We start from the raw sequence: 9,000 nt of genomic DNA, 5'->3' as shown, positions 1-9,000 counted from the left end.
CAGAGGTTGGCTTTGAAAGCGTGTGCAGGTGTTCAGTGTGGATGCTTTTGGTTTTGGGCTGGTTGCAGGCCTGTTCGGTAAGAGGTTCGCTGGGTTGATTCAAGCTGCTCGACCGTTTGATATGTGTGGGCTCGTCAAAGTATAGCGGGCACTCGTGCCGGTTTGTGTTGAAGCGTATGGAGCATGGGCATTTAGAGGTGATGGGGCCAAGGCCATGGGCATTTGGTGTGAAAAGCTAGGGGAGTGGCCATCTTAGGCAATATAAAGTAATATATAATATTATATGGCCAAAAAAGCAACATGGCGTGGAGCATTGAAGGGCTGCCAACGCGATAGTCCAGAAGCTAGTCGAAGGAGTGTAAGTCGGCGCAGCGTGCAGTAAAAGGAAGCGGCCGAGTTGTTTTGAGATGGGGTTCCCAGGCGCAGCTGCAGTTTCAAGCCAGAGTGTACAGGCGGCTGGAAGACAAGGTGTGTAGAAGCCGTGTGAGAGAGCTGGCGCAGCTGCTGGTGGCCATCGTATAGACGGGGAGCCTCCCTGGTGTGAAGGCGCATAGGCTGGCGCTAAGAGTACGTGGGCTGGCGACTTGTAGGAGAGCTTGCAGAGGGCGCAGCCGTGAAGTGTAAGGGTTTGGTGAGTGCAGCTGTGTTGGCGCAAGACAGCTGGTCGACAGTGAGTAGTGGGCTGCAATTGGATCATAGCGAAGGGGCAGAGGACGTGTGAGAAGACGGGCTGGTGAGCCTATGGGCAAGGTGGGCGACTGGAAACTGTAGAGATGGCCGCCCTGGGATACGAGAACTGGTGAGTGTGGAGGACACACACAGAGAGGCAGGTGGGCAGTGACTTTGAAGGCAGAGGGAGCCTGTGAAGTGAGGAGCAGATAAGCTGCTGAGTGACCGGGTTCATTCTGGTGTGGTTGGTACAGCAGGCAGGCGAGTGTTGTGGTGATCAGGGATGTGGTGTATCCTCGGCTGACAGGCCTGAGTGAGTTTTTTTATGGTTGTGTGAGTAAGGCTTCTGTGTCGAGAGAAGCTTGTATGAAATGTTTTGATTTGGGAATATAAAGCTGGGTGTTGTCTTGGTTTATGGTGCCCCTGTTTTGGGCTGTCTGTCTGGCGTGGGTTGGGTGGTGAGTGAGAGAATTGTTCCAGCCGGTGGCTGGTGGTGCCCCCGTTCGTGTGTGTTATTCCAAGTTTGGGAGGTGGAAGGGCTATAGAGGCAGGTTCTTTCTTCTTTTTTTCACCTCACATCCTTCTGGTGCCCCCACTGAGGAGTGGCTCTGGCATTGTTTTGTGCCTAGAAGGGCGTGTGTTCCGCTGAGGAGAGCTCAGGGATTGGTACAGGCTGTCATGATGTGGTCCTATCCGGAGTTTCATGGCAGGAAGGGTGAAGATGTGTGTGATTTCTTGGAGCAGATGGAGTTGGCATGCATTAGCAATCATGTCACGGATGAAGAGCAGGTTCTGAAGCTGATAAGGATTTTCTTGAAGGGAGATGCCCGAAGCTGGCTGAAGGGTTTTGAAGCACAGGATGCTGGTGTCTTGACCTTGGACAGGTTGAAAGAAGGTCTTTTGGAACGTTTTCAGCAAGTGGAGGATTCTAGTGTGCTTTGGCTGGAGTTGAGCGTCTTGAAGCAGGTACATGGGCAATCACTGGATGATTTTGTGCAGGTATTTTCATGTTTGTGGGATAAGTGGTGTATGACATTGAAGCAGGGAGTTCCTCCTATGTTTCTGAAGAAGAGCTTGTTTGTTGATGGTCTGTTACCTCATTTGAGGATCAAGGTTGAGTTGAAAAATCCCAAGTCATTTGATGATGCTGTTAGGGTTGCTAGGGAGAAGGAAGGCAAGGTTTTGAAGCAAATGGAGATGGGTATTTATCCGTATGAAGGTATTGTGTCTACGAGGGATAAGCAGGTGAATCTGGTTGAGGTGGGTAAGAGTCCTATGCAAGGTTTGATTAGACAGGAACCTCAAAGGCCGAGACAGGTGCAAAAGGGTATGTTCTATATGCCTTCTGATTTTTTTCCAAAGTTTAAAAAGCATGTGCAGGTGGATGAAGAGCAGGTGAAGGAGCAAAGTGTAGATGAGAAGTTGCCAGTGGATTCTTCTTTGGATGGGGAGGTCGTGGCTATTCATGACAGGGATCTGGAGGACATGCATGCACATGGAAGCAAAGAGGATGATGTCTTGGGATTGACTGATGAGAAGAAGGAAGAGGAGCTGGATACAGAATGCTGTGAGGATAATTCTTTGATAGATTCTGCAAGGGAGGAGGATGGGGTAGAGACTTCTGATGAAGTGAAGACGGTTTGTGATGCGGATGTGGAGAGTGTGGAGGAAGATCCTATCATTATGGATTTTCTGGGACAGCTGGATGATGGTATGGTACCTGCGATGGATGGTATGGATGTTGTTCCATTGGATGCATTTTGTGCTGGGAAGTCTGTGGACGATGATACCAGGGGGGTTGGCAACACTGAAGAAGGTATGCATGTTGATTTGGCTGATAAAGAGCATTGTGAGGAGAGTAGTGTGCCTGAGAATGATATTTGGGAAATTGCTAGCCTGGATGAACAGGAGCCAGAGGTGGAGATGGATGCTGGTATGGTCGAGAGTGTGGCAAAGGCTTCTTTGCGGATTGCTGAAATGCTAAAGGCAAAGTCCATGGATGACAAAGATTCTGAGCCAGTTGAGCTGAATGGTTGTGAAGAGATGCCTGAAATACAGAAGCTGGAAGTGCTTGTGGATGCTGCTGATGGAGAAGATGTGGATTTTGATGTGCAGAAAGGTCAAGATGCTGGAACCTGGCCTTCATTGGTGTTGATGGATTGGATGCTAGATGCTGTAATGCCACAGGTTTTGAAGACGAGGAGGTTTGCTGTGGGCGAAGTGCATGGAAATGATTTTCTGATGCATATGATGGATGTTTGGTGTGCAGTGATGCAGCCATGGTGTTTGAGGGATGCTGGGGAATGGGATGGTGAGGAGATGTTCCCTTTTGATCCTGGTGGATAGCTACTGGATATGCTGAATGCTGCTGAGCATGAATGCTCTAGCAGATGGGGGGGTGGCAAAGTATGTCAGGCGTTTTTCTGAGATGTCTTTTTGGCTAGTCTACATATGGGTGCATGGCTTGTGTGCAGAGGTTGGCTTTGAAAGCGTGTGCAGGTGTTCAGTGTGGATGCTTTTGGTTTTGGGCTGGTTGCAGGCCTGTTCGGTAAGAGGTTCGCTGGGTTGATTCAAGCTGCTCGGCCGTTTGATATGTGTGGGCTCGTCAAAGTATAGCGGGCACTCGTGCCGGTTTGTGTTGAAGCGTATGGAGCATGGGCATTTAGAGGTGATGGGGCCAAGGCCATGGGCATTTGGTGTGAAAAGCTAGGGGAGTGGCCATCTTAGGCAATATAAAGTAATATATAATATTATATGGCCAAAAAAGCAACATGGCGTGGAGCATTGAAGGGCTGCCAACGCGATAGTCCAGAAGCTAGTCGAAGGAGTGTAAGTCGGCGCAGCGTGCAGTAAAAGGAAGCGGCCGACTTGTTTTGAGATGGGGTTCCCAGGCGCAGCTGCAGTTTCAAGCCAGAGTGTACAGGCGGCTGGAAGACAAGGTGTGTAGAAGCCGTGTGAGAGAGCTGGCGCAGCTGCTGGTGGCCATCGTATAGACGGGGAGCCTCCCTGGTGTGAAGGCGCATAGGCTGGCGCTAAGAGTACGTGGGCTGGCGACTTGTAGGAGAGCTTGCAGAGGGCGCAGCCGTGAAGTGTAAGGGTTTGGTGAGTGCAGCTGTGTTGGCGCAAGACAGCTGGTCGACAGTGAGTAGTGGGCTGCAGTTGGATCATAGCGAAGGGGCAGAGGACGTGTGAGAAGACGGGCTGGTGAGCCTATGGGCAAGGTGGGCGACTGGAAACTGTAGAGATGGCCGCCCTGAGATACGAGAACTGGTGAGTGTGGAGGACACACACAGAGAGGCAGGTGGGCAGTGACTTTGAAGGCAGAGGGAGCCTGTGAAGTGAGGAGCAGATAAGCTGCTGAGTGACCGGGTTCATTCTGGTGTGGTTGGTACAGCAGGCAGGCGAGTGTTGTGGTGATCAGGGATGTGGTGTATCCTCGGCTGACAGGCCTGAGTGAGTTTTTTTATGGTTGTGTGAGTAAGGCTTCTGTGTCGAGAGAAGCTTGTATGAAATGTTTTGATTTGGGAATATAAAGCTGGGTGTTGTCTTGGTTTATGGTGCCCCTGTTTTGGGCTGTCTGTCTGGCGTGGGTTGGGTGGTGAGTGAGAGAATTGTTCCAGCCGGTGGCTGGTGGTGCCCCCGTTCGTGTGTGTTATTCCAAGTTTGGGAGGTGGAAGGGCTATAGAGGCAGGTTCTTTCTTCTTTTTTTCACCTCACACCAGGCATTGGCTATCTTGGATGGTGGAGCGGGGGTTAGCATCATCACAAAATGTTGCTTGGAGAACTGGGGAAAACCTGATCTAAAAAAGGCAGATCTAATCGTAATGGAACATCTTCAAGGCCCATTGGACTTCTGGAGAATGTGAAACTCAAACTCTTTACATTTTGCTACCATCATACATTTGTGGTAATGGACTTCCTGTGCCAACTAAACTCATATGACATAATATTGGGGAGACCCTTCATGAGGAGGGAATCCAAATTGGTGCATGATTGGGCATTAATCACATGTATGTGCATAGGGATTCAAATTTCAAAGATAGAACTGAGAACATGGAAAGCACATCCCATGGAAGGGCAATTGTTTGGTAATGATTCGGTCACAATGGAACGGAACACATGTACAAATATGCCAGCCCACACAGTGGAAAATTCTAAGGAAGAAGAGAAAACGAAAATGTATGCATCACTTCCTCCTCCACAGACTTCAATGAAAACTAGATGTATGTGCTAGCTACCATAGATGTGATGCAACCTAGGGGGGACCTAGTATGTGGAATCTGGAACTGTCCCTACTACGACCTTTATGTTTAATTGGCAAACCATTGATGAAGCATCAGAAGAGGAGACCTCTAGCATAGAAGGGACCATAACACAAGGCCGTACCAACGCTCAACGCCTCAGAAGATGGCAAAAACAGAAATAATATATTGCCAACAAAATTCCCTATTACGAAGAAAACCCACGGATGCCCAATGTGGCTGAGATACCTTGAGGCCACTAAGGTACACGATGAGTTTTCTAAGGATTGGGGTGAGGAGTTGAGTAAGATATAACTAGAAGGAAGACCCAAGGAGAGAGTCACCCTTCAAGAGCCAGAAACACCTAAGATTACAAAAGCCATCGAAATGCAATAAAGCTTTGGCAGAAGTGGAACATGAGGCTATAAAGATCATGACTAAAATAAAAAGTGAAAATGAGGACAAACCAAACTTGCTCTCAATACCCAACCACTTCAAAACCTACACTATTGACGAATGGAAAGTGGTCCGACTGACGGCAACAAGGGTTAAGGAGGATGGGCTATCCACATCATACGATGGCCCAACATGGAAGTCAAGGATGTTGATATTGCGAGACTAGGGGAGAGGAAGCCAGACCCGTACACATTGCTAAGGACTTGACTTCAACTAAAGAAGATGAGCTCGTTGCCCTTCTTAAGAAATTTAAGGACTATTTCACTTGGAATTACAAAAAGATGAAGGGGGTACCACCTGAGGTAGTGCAACATATGATTCCAATCATAGAAGGGTCAAGACCAACAAGGCAAAAACCATACTAGATGAATCCTAAGTATGCAGTAATTGTAAAGGAGAAAATAGACAAGCTCACTACGGATTTCATCTACGAGATAGAACATATACGGATTGGTTGTCACCAATCGTAATAGTGCCAAAAAAGAATGAAAAACTTAGGGTATGTGTCGATCTTTAAAAGGTCAATGCAGCTACTAGGAAAGACCATTATCCATTACCCTATATACAAAACATGTTTTATAGAGAGTGGCTGGTGAAGAAGCTTAGAGCTTCTTGGATGGATTCTCCAGCTACAATCAGGTGTCCATAGCACCAGAAATTTTCAATACAATGTGGGGGACATTTACATACAACGTTATGCCCTTGGTCTCACCAATGCCCCAGCAACATTACAAAACGATTGATGTGCACAGCCTTCAAAGACTACTTAAAAAAGTGGTTGGAGGTATTCATTGATGATCTGTGCACACACTCTCGATGGGTGGACCATATGACTTGCTAAAGGAAAGTGTTTGAGTGATGACGATTATATTGTATATCCCTGGCTGGACCCTTTTAAAGTGTCAATTTTGGGTCAAACATGGCGTGATATTGGGACACATTGTCTCAAAGAATGGTATATCCACGGATGATAGAGCAAGGTCAAGTTGATATTGGATCTGCCAAAGGTGTGCAAAGATTTATGGGCCATGTGGGGTATTACCGCCGCTTCATAGTTTTCTATGCTGAAATCGCCAGGCCATTGTACAAGCTACTCATTGTCTTTGAATGGACTGAGGAATTCCAAGAAGTATATGATCGACTGAAGTAGGCATTGGCTAGCGCGCCAATTCTATGACCCCCCAATTGGGACCTCATATTTCATGTGCATATTGATGCATCAAACTCTGCTATTGGATGTGTACTAGCCTAGCTTGGTGAGTTCAAATTATACTATCCAGTCTGCTTCGCTAGTCATCAATTAAATGATGCAGAGGTGAACTACACCACCACAGAGAGAAAAGGATTGGCCATGGTTTATGCTGTCTCAAGAAGTATCGACCTTACCTATTGGCCAACAAATTCGTATTCTTCGTGGACCATTAAGCCTTATTGTACTTAGTGAATAAGCCTTGCACCATGGGAAGAATCACATGATGGTTCCTATTATTGTTGGAATTTGACTTTACAGTCATGGTAAGAAAAGAAACACAGCATGTGTTAGCCAATCATATGTCAAGAATTCCAAATGCGGAACCAACAACTAGTGTCGAAGATGATCTCCCTGATGCTTGTTTGTTCAAACTAGATATGGTACCCGAATGGAGCGAGGAAATATCGAATTATCTAGCTCATGGTTTTCTACAAGAAATACCTTTGAACAAAGATAAAATGCGATGGCTTATCAAGCTTGCTGTACCTTATCACAACTAATTGCAGGAGAACTATATAAGCTAGGAAAAGATAATGTGCTATGAAGATGTGTGAGAGAAGATGAGTTTGTCACACGATATTGGATGAAGCTCATTCAGGGATAGCAAGCCGGCATTTTGCTGGAGAGATTACGACTCGAAAGGTACTTCAAGCAGGATTATGGTGGCCTACATTATTCGGAGAGACCATAGAATTTGTCAAAAGTTGTGAAGAATGTTAGCGTTCGCTATCCTACAACAAAAGGACAAGATGCCGCTCACCCCTATTATTGTAAGACAACCCTTCAAAAAATGGGAAGTAGATTTTGTTGGACCTATTAGTCCTGTGGCACATCCATCACACAAGCCCAATATTATTTCACAAAATGGGAAGAAGCCAGAGCCTCGAAGCAAGATGATGCACGAACAATAGCAAAATTCTTATATGAGCAAATTATATCAAGGTTCAGCTACCCATTAGAATTAGTTAGTGATCGTGGCTCAAATTTTATTAATGAGGTGATTGATCATTTACTTACGGGATTCTTAGTGGTCCAATGGAAATCATCACCTTGTTATCCATAGGCTAATGGTGGTCAAGCAGAGAGTACAAAAAAAATTTCGTGTACTATCTTGACATAGTAACCTTGGAAGAAAGTCAAATGGACTGGGAACATAAGCTAACAACAGCCCTATGGGCATATCGAATATCATATAAAGTAGCGACGCTATACACTCCCTTCCATCTAGCTTATGGTGTTGAGGCCGTAATTCCTATGGAATACCTAGTTTTGAGCTTAAGGATTGAGAATGCATTAGCTGAAAAGCTAATTGACTTAGAGAAGTGACGAGGATAATAGCATCACATGGACTCATGGTCAAGAAACTACGTAGGAAGCATTGGTTCGACTAAAATTTGAAACAAAAATAACTGGAAACGGGGGACCTTGTCCTCATGTATGGTGTAGGAAGCACTAAGAAAAAGAAACTCAAATACAAAGGCCTAGGACCCTTCTGAGTGTCTGAGATCACACCTCAAATGTTGGTTAGAATTGAGGCGATTGACGGCATACAAATGAAGGGTTATGTCAATGGAAGCAAACTCAAAAAATATTTTGGACCATTGATCCAAGGGATGCTCTTGCAAGAACATCTCTTAAAACAACAAAAATAGCTCGCAAAGGAAAAAATCCAGCAAGCTCAAGATGAGGCTAAGGCAAGGGAGGCCAAAACCAAAACAATTACTCTAGAAGAGACTATTACATGTCAACATGGCCTCCTTGACTCTCTCAGATGAAGAGGAACTGAACATTGAGCCAGCACGACTCAAGGTGGAACTTACTACAGCTAAAGGCCATGTAACGAGCATTCCACCAATAGATTTGGGATCAAGTCATAACTTGATCTCGTATGAAACATGGGTAGCATTAGATAGACCACGCCTTGAACCCACTAACATGCAAGTACACAGTGTTGTGAACTTGATAATTTCGAGAGCTGAGGGATTATTAAGTGTTAACATTTCCATCAAAAATAATTCCTTGGTTAGGAAGGTGTTTGTCATGCCCGCAGGTTCCATGGAAGAGGAAATGATTCTAGGATGATCCTGGATTTGCACTAACAAATGCAATATCCAATGGGAAAAGAGGACAGCCTTGTTGAACGAGGCAACAAGATCATGTCCATACCCTTATATGGAGCCTGACAAATAGAGGGAAACGGATCATGATTAATGAAAAAATGACACCGAATATAGTAACATCAACTCATAAAACAAAACAAGCATCAATCCCACAAAACCTATACAAACAATACCCAAAGTCACAAAAACACAGAATTGGGTGCCCCAAGTTCAACTCAAAAACCAACCCCACAAGAAGGAGAAGACAAATAATATAGGGATA

This window comes from Cibotium barometz, chromosome 29 (assembly GCF_041138505.1).
Source record: "Cibotium barometz isolate CiBa-2024 chromosome 29, ASM4113850v1, whole genome shotgun sequence".
Taxonomy (NCBI): Eukaryota; Viridiplantae; Streptophyta; class Polypodiopsida; order Cyatheales; family Cibotiaceae; genus Cibotium; species Cibotium barometz.
This window is presented reverse-complemented; position numbering follows the sequence as displayed.